This window comes from Sus scrofa, chromosome X, assembly GCF_000003025.6.
Source record: "Sus scrofa isolate TJ Tabasco breed Duroc chromosome X, Sscrofa11.1, whole genome shotgun sequence".
NCBI lineage: Eukaryota > Metazoa > Chordata > Mammalia > Artiodactyla > Suidae > Sus > Sus scrofa.
The window spans coordinates 101165231-101178721 of NC_010461.5; the positions used below are offsets into that span (position 1 = coordinate 101165231).

The following is a 13491-nucleotide window of genomic DNA, read 5'->3' on the forward strand; positions in this document are numbered from 1 at the left end:
ATAGTATTGAATTATTGAACACGTATAAAACCCCCTACTCACCAATATCAGCATATCATGCAAGGAAAAGTAAGGAACAGAGGTCAGTTTCACTTCTGGAGAAGGCATGGGGTGGTCAGAGTGAACATGAATAGCGTGCGTTGGCAGAGTTGATGAAGTCTGATCCCAGGACAAAAGCTGTTGCTTTTGATTTTAAAATATTTCTTGCTAAGGATAGGATTTCCCTGGGGCCTAATATCGCCCCCAGAAATAAGAAGCCCGTGGATGGGTTCTATCCCTAATTGAGAACAGAGATGCTGGGATTGTAGCTTGGTTAATCTCTGTTAATTTCCAAATACTGTCCCCATATTAGAACCACCTGAGAAACTGTTTTTAAACATACTCTAGGCCTGCACTACAAGAAAATCTGATTCTATATATTTGGAGTAGGGAGGTCTAATGTTTTCAATTAACTCTGATTCTGATGACTCCCACTCTGCATATGGGTATACATATTACCACTATTTTTTTTTTTTTTGGTCTTTTTGCCATTTCTAGGGCTGCTCCCGCGGCATATGGAGGTTCCCAGGCTAGGGGTCGAATCGGAGCTGCAGCCTCCGGCCTACGCCAGAGCCACAGCAACGCGGGATCCGAGCCGTGTCTGCAACCTACACCACAGCTCACAGCAACGCCGGATCGTTAACCCACTGAGCAAGGGCAGGGACCGAACCCGCAACCTCATGGTTCCTAGTCGGATTCGTTAACCACTGCGCCACGACGGGAACTCCTATTACCACTATTAATAACTACTAACAGTTACTGAGTACCTGTCATGTACTAGGGTCCTCTTTACATGATTTACATGCATTGTGAGATTTAATTCATGCACAAAAGAGCACTATGAAGACCAAGTGAGGAAGTACAGGTGGAGCTCATCCCCACTCAGAGGAAACAGACAAGGAAAGTCACCTTAACATAAAGGCAATAACTTTTCAATGACCTGTAAAGATAGGAAAAATGTGATTAACACTGGCTAAGGCAATAAAAACATTAGTGATGTGAGGCGTAGTCATTAAAAAAAAAAGCAAAAAAGGAGAAAGTCTTGGGGCAGCATGGAACAGTATACAAAGTGGTATGATCCAATCTTGGGCTAGTCTGATTAACAGGTTGGCTTCAAGGATTCTGTACTATACCAAAATAGGTCTGAGTTCTCAATCCATTCAACACTCTCTCTCCTCCAGTTCCAACTTCGGGTTAAACCCAGATCCCAAAGACACACACAAGACCCCATCCAAATCCTTCATGAAGTTTTCCGAGAACAACCTGTTGAGAACAAGAGTTCCCAAAGCACAGTCTAAGGTCATTCTTACCCTGAGTACTCACCATCATCTTAAAATGTTAACTGGACCCCAGATGGTGTGTGGTATGAATACTTTACTCACTTTACATTTCATTTCCTGCTTATATCTAGTAAGCATTATCTTTTGTCTGTATTATTGATTCTGAGACCAATTATCCTGGAAAGCACAAAAGGTTCCTGCATAACAGTACCTAGCAGTGGTACATCTAATTATAATTCATAAGTGTTCTTTGATAGTGATGATATATGTAACCCTAGGAGATAAGTACCACTACATACTGCATTGAAATAAGGATCATGAAGGCCTTGAATATAGTACAATAATATTCTTGTTAAAATTTTGTGAAGGCAGAGTTAAAAATAGCTCTTTATCAGTCTGATACTCAAGTCCAAAGACATCTATCATTTGACAAAAACCAGAGATTGTCTAACCTAGAGCTTAAGTACCAGGTCATTTTCTAGCCGCCTATCTCTGAAAGGAATGCTATTTGACTTGGAATGATGCATTTCTGAAGTTTGTGTGCTCTGTGCTCGATCAAATCTCTTTTCTTTCTTTCTCCATTAAACACCTCCATTTAACAACACATCAAAGGAACTAAGGTTAGCCTGAGCCATGTAGAAATGGTCAGTAGAGCTTAAACAGAATTTAAGAACTAGAAACAAAAAGTAATTCTTCTTATAATAATGTATATCTGCTCAGGTTGCCACACACTTCCTTTAGTCACTATTTCCAATATCCCTCCTATTGTTATTCTCAGTTATCATTTCAATTTGTTTATGACTACAAAAAAGTCTGTATTCAAGGCATTAGCATCTTTCAAAGAAGTCCTCCTTTTATTCTCAACTCTAGACCCAGTAAAATCTTTGTCCCTGACAGTATCTCTAGAAATGTTATTAAATTTTTCAATTAAAAAATTAAACATTTAAACCTCTTTCTGGTAAGTGATAAGATAGCATATTAAACGGCCATAATAAGCCTCATTCTACCTAAAAGGCAGCCTTTAGAGATCAGTATCTATAAAAATGAAGAAAAACAAAACAAAACCAAAAAACCCACAAACTCAAAGGCCAGGCACACCTTTTAAACTAATGGATTTTATGTTACTTGGATCATGGGAACCAAACAATGCTCTTGAGTTTTCTAATCTTTACAAATATGCTTATAAAAAGGCCATCATAAATCCTAGTTTAAGAATCTCATACCAGGGAGTTCCCGTCGTGGCTCAGTGGTTAACGAATCCAACTAGGAACCATGAGGTTGCAGGTTCGATCCCTGGCCTTGCACAGTGGGTTAAGGATCCAGTGTTGCCATGAGCTGTGGTGTAGGTTGCAGACACGGCTCAGATCCTGCGTTGCTCTGGCTCTGGCATAGGCCGGCATCTACAGCTCCAGTTGGACCCCCAGCCTGGGAACCTCCACATGCTGTGGGAGCGGCCCAAGAAATGGCAAAAAGACAAAATGACAAAAAAAAAAAAAAAAAAACTCACACAAAATATTCAAAAATGATTTTCCTGGACTGAACCAAATCAAAGACCTGGGGGCCTGGATCACATATTTTGGTGTCATTGTAGAAATGGCCTTAACTTGAATAAGCTCAGGTGCTGGCCATCAGCTAACATTCAGGGTCATTACAAGACACATCCCTTTATTTACTGAAAAGACAGAGCCACTTCTTTATAAGAATGCAAAGAAGTTTCTTTAGGTTTCACTTCCAGAAAGTGTTATTCTCCACCACGATTGGCTTTTTATTTGATAGGCACAGTAATTCCTGTAACTGACCACATTACCTTCTGTGTGGCCTGCCAGGTTTTTCAAAACCAATTCATGACCCAAGTGTAACACAACGTTTTGGGGGTATTGACATCATTTGGGGTATTAGTTTCATCCAGAAAGCAAATTTTCTCATTTACTTTCAAAATAGTGTACTCCATACTATTTTTGTTTCAAAAATCCTTTTTGGAATATGGTAGGGTAGAAAATAAAACAATTACATTAATTATTGGAAAAAAATAAGGCTTCTAATATTTCCACCCATACTTGGCTAACGTGCTTCCCCAAAATAGAAAAGGGCCCTATATCATGGAGCAGTCACTTCCCCATAATAAATTGCAAATCACTCGTAGATAATTTGACAAACCAAGGCCTTTTAACTTTTGCCCCTACCATTTAACACAGGAGGGTGGATGACTGTCTTCCAACTTATCACCAGCTGGAGAGACCAGTACAGGATTAGTTATAAAGATTTTGGAGTTCTTTAGAACAAGACCCAGAAAAACAAACTTGCCATCTTAGATCCACCTTTTAGAGATTCAGGTAAACACTAGAGACCCAGGAAAATGTGTTCAATTTCTGAGAGGTCCATAGATATCCCTCAAGTCCATTTGTGAGCCTGAAATTAAGAACTCCTTCCTAGAAAATGGCAAGCTTAGACAATAGCCATTAGACAAAGCCTAGGTCCTGAGAAAACCTGCATATGACTTTTATGTAAAAAGTTCAAAGATGGGCAGGGGATGGGGATAGCTCCTGCTCACATTACATAGTAATAAAATATTCATACTGTGATAACCACCTCAAAATACCCTGCTTTGTACATCTTCACTCAACATATCACTCTTACGCAAAGGAGTTAAGTCCTGCCTCAGCCAACCTCCTTACCTGGGTTTATTTTTCCTCAGAGGACCTCCTTCCAATGCTTGTTTGCCTCCACTGACTAGATGTTCCATGAGGGCAGAAACATTGTTTTGCTCAAGGCTTTACTTCTGGTGCATATGAGGCACTCAAATTTTTTTTCTAAGTCTTCTATAGGATTCTCTAAAGCAGAATTTTGTGAACAAAATTTTACTAGAATTGTCATGCTCATTCACACATCATCTATGGCTGCTTTCACACCACAATGCAGAGATGAGGAGTTCCAAAAGTATCCATGTAAGCCCACAAAGTCTCACTTTACAGAAAAAGTTTGCTGACCTCCAATGGCACTCATTTGGCCTTTTTTTCTCAAGTAGATTAGAAGCATCCCAGGCACAGGAGTTAGGTCTTAATACTCCTTCGTATGTAAAACAAAGATGCTTTAAAATAGCTATGGCTACACAAATACAGATTTCCTTCTTCCAACATAAATTATTTCTGCACAATTAAATTCATAGTATTTTCCATCCTCAATGTATGTCTAGGAAGGCCAAAAGCAAAGGTTACCTCCCTGTGTTCAATAATTTGAGGGACAGAGAAAAGAGATTCTGATGCTAAGTAGTGGCAAATTTTCACAAAATCATGTAATCTTTAAAATGTTGAATGCAATGTAACTGGAAAGCTCTTACCAGGTATGTTTCAAATGATCTTAAGGTGAACCATTGTTACTGTCTCAATGTCAAAATCATTCTAATAATGTATCATCTCTCTTTATGCCAGAGACATTATGGGTGTTCAACAGTCACTGAATGGTTCACTCTCCTATAAATAATCACTGCACTCATCAATTTATACAAATTTAGAATTACCTGAAAAGGAGTATCAAGATTTATATCCCTTTGCCAATTCTAAAATATGCTCAGCATTTCTCAACCCTTTAAAAAATTAAAGCCTCAAGGAGTTCCCATTGCGGCACAGTGGAAAAGAATCCGACTAGGAACCATGAGGTTGCAGGTTCAATCCCTGGCCTTGCTCAGTGGGTTAAGGATCCAGCATTGCCATGAGCTATGGTGTAGGTCACAGATGCAGCTCGGATCCCATGTTGCTGTGGCTGTGTCATAGGCCTAGTCTGGGAACCTCCATATACCGCAGGTGCGGACCTAAAAAGACACAAGACAAAAAAAAAAAATTAAAGCCTTTACCATCATTTTCTTTAAAAAACTCATTTGCATAGGTATCATTGGTTCCAAGGAATCCAAGAATAAATGGATAATTCTAGGCATGATTTCAGCTCACTGTTTACCCCAGGTACAGAGGTAAGCAAACAGGATTTTCTCATGTTATTGGATGAGATGTCTGTCATTTGGAAACACTGTAGTCCATGGACTAAGACACAAATAAGAAAGGATTAGGAATCTCACTGAATTCTCTTTGCTAAATTATTTTGAATAAACAACAACATACACAATGGAGTATATACAATATACACAATCACATAAGAGTTCCCGTCACGGCACAGTGGAAACAATCTGACTAGGAACGATGAGGTTGCAGGTTCTGATCCCTGGCCTCGTCAGTGGGTTAAAGATCTGACATTGCCGTGAGCTGTGGTGTAGGTTGCAGGTGTGGCTCGGATCCTGCTTTGCTGTGGCTGTGGCGTAGGCTGGCAGCTGAAGCTCCAACTGGACTGGTAGCCTGGAAACCTCCATATGCTGTGGGTACAGCCCTAAAAAGCAAAAAAAAAAAAAAAAACCACAATGATATACAATCATTTGAGAAAACTATTGTTTATTTAGAAAAAAGGTTACACTGGTAGAATTCAGTAGATAAAAAAATTTTCTTTTAAAAATGTCACTGTGAAATTTTTCCAGACGAAAGTTCAGCAATACAAAGCTCCTATAGCTGTAGAATTAAAACACAATTAACTCTGGATATCCCCCCCCCATATTTTTCTAACAGTAATTACAAGAAAAATTGGCAAGGGACAAGTGAGTGCTGGTACCGTTTTCTTTTTAAACAGGTTTTAATGTCGTACATGTACTATATAAAATGATTCCTAAACACTGCATAAGACACTGCTCCCATTTTGTTTTTACTAATATTAAAAAGAGGCCAAATAATAAATTAAAACTGAGTTTTAAAATGAGGTAAATTCAAAATGGTTCAATAATCGTTTATTTTCCATTTCAAACAATAAAAAGCATTTCAGATTGAAAAAAAAACAACCCCCCCAAAAAAACTAAACCCAGGCAATATTTAGTTAACCTGAAGTGAAATTCTGTACATATGTAACCTTATTTGCTTGTTGGAAACTGTATGCAGCACATTGTGCTAAAAATATGGAACAGTTTAACACTTTCAGCCATTTACTGAAAATAAACATGTAGAAACTAAGCAACAAGTTAAATACAGTAATGCACAAAACAATTTTAAGTTTTCGGCATGGAGCAATAAAGCAGATAACTGAATAATTTAAGGAGATGCAAATGGGCCCTCTTCATTCATAATTCTCGGCAATCTACTCAGGAAAATAAATTTCTGGTCACAGCTGAACAATTTCATTCCAATCTCACCTGAAAGAAACAAAGTGATTTTATTGACAGATAAGAAAGGAAGGAAGAAAAGAAGAAAGTGGGGGAGGGGAGAAGGGAAAGGGGATGGATGGAAAGGGGAAGAAGGAACAGATGAAAGGAAGAGGAAGAAAGGGAGGGAGGAGGCAAGAAGGAGAAAAGGGAGGAGGGAAGAAAGAAGGAATTGGAAAGAGGAAGGAAGATTTAAGAAAGAAGGAAAAAAATCAGTGTGTTCTCTCAATAACAAAGGCTTGAATTAAGTCCCTAGATAAGGGTGAAATATTTGCATTTTTCTTATCGCCCACTCTTAGAAACCAATAAAGATAGGCACGCTATGATGACTTAAAGAAAAAAAAAAACCACTGAACATTCTGTCTGTGAGAGGGTGAGGTAGGGAGTAGGGGGGAGGGGAGAGAGGGAGAAATTAAATAGAAACATGTAAAACATTCCACAAGGACAAGCAATAGCTTGTCAAAAGTAAATAGAATACACAGCAATGAAAAGGAACCAATTTTACATGATCAACAAAAAAGAGAAAAATGACATCATATTTTTCACAAGGACACGATTTTAATAATGACTTATATTAAGATGCAATGTCTGCTAAATTATAAAAATTGCTTTAAAAATATATTGACTTAATTATACTCATTTCTTTTCCTTTATGTATTGACATTTTTCAAATACTGTATACTGAAATAAATTCAAAACATGATCATTACAACATGTGGCAAATAATTTCATATCTGCCTAACATTGTTCTCAAATTTTAAACTAATGCTCAATGCATTAAACTTTATTGATGAAAATACTACATTCACATATTTCATAAAACCAGAGCTAGAAGGGCCTTAGAAAATAATCACACTTGCATGAAATGCTGACAAATAATTTACATATCGTTTCTATACAGCATTCTGTTCACTCTTGACATTACCAATTATAGATACACTAATGTTGAACTTACAATTTTAATACTTAGAAATCATTGTTCCTGTTCATCACTGATGAATGGATAAACAAAATGTGGTACACACATTCATACAATGGAATCTTATTCAGTTATAAAAAGAAATGAAGTTCGGATACATGCTACATGGATGAACCTTGAAAACATGATGGTAAGTGAAAGAAGCCAGACACAAAAGGCCACGTATTGCATGATTCCATTTTTATGAAATGTCCCAAACAGGCAAATCCATAGAGACAGAAAATACATTAGTCGTTTCCAGGGGCTGGGGGAAAGAGAATTGGGAGTGACTGCTAACAGGCGTGGAGTCTGTTTCCAGGCTGATGGAAATGTTCTGGAATTAGTGGTGATGGTTACAACATTGTGAATATACTAAAAAACACTTCAAAATGGCAAATTTTATGTCATGGATTTTATCTCAATTTTTTAACTGCAAAAAAGTCAATGTTCCAATAAAGAGTATCATGGTATTATCAGTATGGCCATAACTAGAATAAAAAAATGGGTTCAGAATCATGAAGATGTCACAATTACTGGGCAAGGGAAATTTTGATGACGTATTTAAGGGCACACTGAAGGATAAAACTGCTATTGCTGTTAAAACATGTGAAGATGATCTTTCACAGGAACTGAAATTAAAATTTTTACAAGAAGCCAAAATCCTCAAACAATATAATCATCCCAATATCGTCAAACTTATAGTTTGCACACAAATACAGCCTATCTACATAATTAAGGTACTGGTTCCAGGAGGCGTTTTCCTCTCCTTTCTGAGAAAGAAGGATGAACTAAAACAGTGAAATTTTCATTAGATGCTGCTTCTGGATGGCGAATCTCGAGTAAAAATTGTATACACAGGGACCTTGCTGCAAGAAACTGCCTGGAGGTGAAAGTAATGTTCTGAAAATCAGTGACTTTGGAATGTCTCGTCAAGAGGATGGTGGTGTGTATTCATCTTCTGATTTAAAGCAGATTTCCATTAAATGGACAGCACCAGAAGCTCTTAATTATGGGAGATATCGTTCTGAGAGTGACGCATGGAGCTTTGGCATCCTCCTCTGGGAGACTTTCAGCTTAGGGGTCTGTCCATACCCTGGAATGACAAATCAGCAAGCACAAGAGCAAGTGGAAAGAAGATACTGGATGTCAGTCTCTCAGCAGTGTCCAGAATGTATTTATAAAATAATGTTGAAGTCTTGGGATTATAAACTTGAAAACCACCCCAAGTTCAGTGAACTTCAGAAAGAACTGCCATCAAGAAGAAAGTCACACAGTGATGAAACAGTGCCAAACTCAAACTTCAGGACTCTATCTTCCAGCAGAGTAATACTTTCTTCTCATTAACAGTAAGTGTATACCACATTATCCGGAATATTCTTCTAAGGTTATTTTTTATTAAGTATTTTTAAAAAATACGTGCAACTTTAACCACTGTAAATAAGAAACCAGAGGCTCTAAATGCAAGAGATCCCACAGATCTCTTTTCACACTAGGACTGGTGATGTTTCTCAAGCTCAGTTCAGAGTCAGCTGTCATCTAGACACCTCTACTCTTTCGGTAAATAACCGTGTTTGCAGGACACATTCTACTATGGTAAGATAAGATTACATGTGTAAACATCACTTTTTATTGGGAATTATTTGGACATCCTGAGGGTTTTTTCCTTCTTTTTGCCAAAATAGGCCCTGCGTTATGAAGGCTGTCACTTCCCTATGTTCTACCATGACCTCGTTTGTCAGGGCATCAGAAAACTATGCATGAAATGCCCTTACAGAGCACCCTTTCAGAGTTGAGGCAGTTGATTTTAAATGATATTACTTTACAGAGAGCTGTGACAGCAAGAAGCAAGTTCAAAATGTAGATCTGGGTGAAAGAGCAGCTAGACTTGTGACCAATGTAGAGAAGAAAGGTAAACAGAAAATCAGCCTTATTATCTCACACACAAACACAAACACATTTTCTAATTTTATGATCAAATTCACCAAAAAGGTCCTAAGAAATATTTCAATAGATTATAAATTCCTCATAAAAGAGCCCTCTAGATGGCAATAAAATTTATTTAGAGAAACTATGAAATACAGGCCCACTGAAGTAATATATTATCCTTGGTTAATCCTACTACTTGTACATACACACACACCCAAACAGAATGGCACACATGGATGAAGCTGACAGTTAAGAAGTCCACTGAACATTTACAAGGAAGAAAGAAGTTATACTTCTTATATAAGTTATATATAAGAAGTTATATATACCCATCCTAATTTCACTTTACTCCTTCATTTACCCTTATACTGCTGCCTAGGAATTATCATAGCAAACACACTTTCCAAAGTATTCCAAGTGGATAAACTGGATTCTAGCTGAACTGAATCTTAGAACACCCAGGGGTGCCTCTCAGGATAAATGTGTGTGAGGAATAGTCATAGTCAAAGGTAAATGTGGCATGGGAGCCTTTTGGATGTGTTCATGCCCACATCCAGATAAATAACAGTATAACACCTGAGTGAATATTTGGTTTGCCTTAAGTGGAAGAAAGGAAAATAGAAAATCTCTCTCCTGTTCTCTCCAACTGTTTGGTGCCTATGAATATCAGTGCACAGAAATTATACCCAGTACTTCAAAGGACGATAATAAAATAGTTTGAGCCTATCATTTCAGTCTCCACACAAAATTTTTGTACACATTTAATGATTGCTACATACAGACCCAGATGAAAAGCATAATAAACCTGCCCTCGAAAAATATGTTGCAGCACACAAAGCAACTTCTTGAACAGTATACTACTTAAACTCTGAAAATAAATTGATCCTTCTTTTGAGAGAAAAAAAAAAAAAAGCCAATGACGTTTCTCCTCAATCCCAAAAATATATAGTTAATATTTCTGGGAGTTCCCATTGTGGTGTGGTGGAAACAAATCCGACTAGTAACCATGAGGTTGCAGGTTCGATCCCTGTCCTTGCTCAGTGGGTTAAGGATCTGGCATTGCCATGAGCTGTGCTGTAGGTCACAGATATGGCTCAGATCCTGTGTGGCTGTGGCGTAGGCCAGCAGCTGTAGCTCCAATTTGACCCCTAGCCTGAGAACCTCCATATGCTGAGGGTACAGCCCTAAAAAGCAAAAAAAAAAAAAAAATTAAAAAAAAAAATAAATAATATTTCTGTACATGACTCTCCGTGTAAAGTTAAAAGTATTTAAAACATAGCAAGTAGAAGTTCCCATTGTGGCTCAGTGGTTAACGAATCCGACTAGGAACCATGAGGATGCGGGTTCGATCCCTGGCCTCGCTCAGTGGGTTAAGGATCCGGCATTGCCGTGAGCTGTGCTGTAGGTTGCAGACGTGGCTCGGATCCCGAGTTGCTATGGCTCTGCCGTAGGCCAGTGGCTACAGCTCCAATTAGACCCCTAGCCTGCCTGGGAACCTCCATATGCCACGGGTGCGGCCCAAGAAAAAGACAAAAAAAAAAAAAGTAGCAGGTAATAAAGAATGTTTGATTAGATAGATGAAAGGGATGAAGTTACTGCCTTCAACAAGACTGCAATCGAGAGTTCCCATCATGGCTCAGTCGTAACAAACTAGTATCCATGAGGGCCAAGGTTCTATCCCTAGCCTTGCTCAGTGGGTTTAAGATCCGGCATTGCCGTGAGCTGTGGTATAGCCCACAGATGTGGCTCGGATCCTGTGTGGCTATAGCTAAGGCGTAGGCTGGCAGCTGTGGCTCCAATTCAACCCCCAGCCTGGGAACCTCCATATGCCACAAGTGTGGCTCTAAAAAGCAAAACAAGAACAAAAACAAAAACCCCAGAAGATTGCTATCAGAGGGATATGTAACACACTCATAAATACCTAGGAATCAGTGATTAGGACTCTGTAGTCAACTTGACACACATGTGCATAAGCAACAGGAAACTACTGAAAAACAAACTTAACTGAACACTTTCTTCTCCAACACATGTTTGCCAGCATCTAGGACTGTGCCATAACATGGCTTAACACATTCCTAAAATAAGCAATCTTTGAGCACTTAGGAGATCAGTTTCCAAGTATGTACCGAAGGCAAAGGGCTCAGAACAGGAATTACAAAATCAATTGTTTACAGGGATGAGTAAATAAATGGAAACTAATGAAGTGAGCTAAGTGGGAAATTAGTAAACTATAAAAAGACCCACTCTTTACTTAAGGGTAACCAAGGTCAAGATGATTGCTGCCATCAGAAGTCAGGATACAATGTTGCCAGATATTTCAATTCTTCAAAAGAAAATGAATTTTGGATTTTGTTAACTCTTTTTTTTTTGTCTTTTTTTTTTTTTTGCCTTTTCTAGGGCCGCACCCTCAGCATGTGGAGGTTCCCATGCTAGGGGTCTAATCAGAGCTGTAGCTGCCGGCCTACGCCAGAGCCACAGCAACTTGGGATCTGAGCCACACCTGCAACCTACAGCACAGCTCACAGCAATGCCGGATCCTTAACCCACTGAGCGAGGCCAGGGATCGAACCCGCATCCTCATGGTTCCTAGTCAGATTCATTAACCACTGAGCCACGATGGGAATTCCTCTTCTGATTTTTAAAGACAACCAGTGTTTTTCATTTTAAATACTGTGTGAAACCAAGAACATATGTCTGTAGTTCTCTGGTGGTGCATCAGGTTAAGGATCCAGTATTGTTACTACAGTAGCTTGGGTTGCTGCTGTGATACAGGTTTGATCCCTGGCCTGGGAACTTCTATATGCCACAAATATGGCCAAAAAAAGAAGGTATGTCCAACAAGCCAAATTCTACCTAAGGGCTTAGAATTTGCAACCTTGGATTTAAACAGTAAGAGTCTGGTTACACGCATAAGAGCCTGGAGGTGAGACATGGATCTGTAAAATACATTAGGTTTCACTGGAGTAGAGGATTAGAATAGGAATATAGTATACTACAAATACAGATGGATAAGATAGAGCCAATTGCTAATGTTCTTTGAAATTAAAAATCAGGAATCCAGGATCAAAGTGCAAGAAGACTGAGCTGCTCAAAATCTAAGAGTAAGTCTCAGTTTAGCGCAATGTGTGATTCTCAAAATTTAGCCGAACCTAACATTAATGAATTGAGGACCACGCATATCAAACTAAAATTGAGAAGCTACAGAATGGTTCTAAGTGGAAATTTTTCACAGACAGGAATTTTTAAAGATTAAACTAGGGGGAAAGGTTAAAGGCAAAGCAGCTAGTAGTGTTCAAGAGACTAAATCAAGGAAAGATAAGATGAATTTGGACAAAGACTTTAGCAATAACAAGTAACAGAAGATACAGAGAACAAGCAGAAAGGCTTTTGCAACTAAAAATTATGAGACAGGAAAAGAAGACAGAAGACTTTGGACGGAATTTAATCTGGGTTACATTTAAATATTATATTTTCTTATCTCTAACATGATCATTTTGAAGTTTCTGAAATCAGGGTGATACATACAAATCAATGTCATTTCTCTATCCACCTTTCTAAAAAAAAACAGTTCTAGCAACCAACAATGAATCTTACAATTAATGACATCTTTGAATCATGGAAATGTAACATGTGTAGTAGCTCTCCTTTCTGTAGAATCTAAAATAAATAAAAAAGGGAGCAGTGAGTAGCAGATTTGAAGTAGCCTGAAGGTAAATGGTGCCAATCAGAAATGATGAGACCTCTAGATGAAAAGGAAGAACAGAAAGATCTGACAACTCTAGAATGTATCCAATAGAAGGAGGCAGCCAGAATAGCCAGAAAAAGGAAAAATCAACCAGTGCCCCACAAAACTTAGTCTACCCAAGAAGAGAGTATAGTACATAGTTGTTAACAAGAAATTGAACAGGATGAACATCGAGCTAAATATATCTTAAAAGGAGATCTGAATAGAGACACTTTGCCTCAAAGACTACCAACCTAATATCTAACACCCCGTCCAGTCTTTTCTGGTCTTTGGACCTGAGAGATTATACAAAGGTAAGGTACAAATCCATGGC

The 13491-nt window shown here is 38.4% G+C and overlaps 1 protein-coding gene and 1 pseudogene across 27 annotated transcripts in view; one reads left to right on the forward strand and one right to left on the reverse strand.

Moving 5' to 3' along the window:
• THOC2 (THO complex 2) overlaps positions 5739–13491 on the reverse strand; it is a 113655-nt gene continuing 105902 nt past the window's right edge. For 16 of the 27 annotated variants that reach the window (XR_001302709.2, XR_001302706.2, XR_001302710.2 and 13 more), the window contains exon 39: positions 5744–8600. The gene's annotated coding sequence lies outside the window, so the exon portion shown is untranslated. Of the gene's footprint in view, positions 8601–12026; positions 13091–13491 lie in introns of those variants that run through there. The other 11 variants (XR_002340775.1, XM_021080469.1, XM_021080467.1 and 8 more) reach the window with 3 other exon arrangements.
• Positions 7986–8851, forward strand: LOC106507030 (annotated as a pseudogene).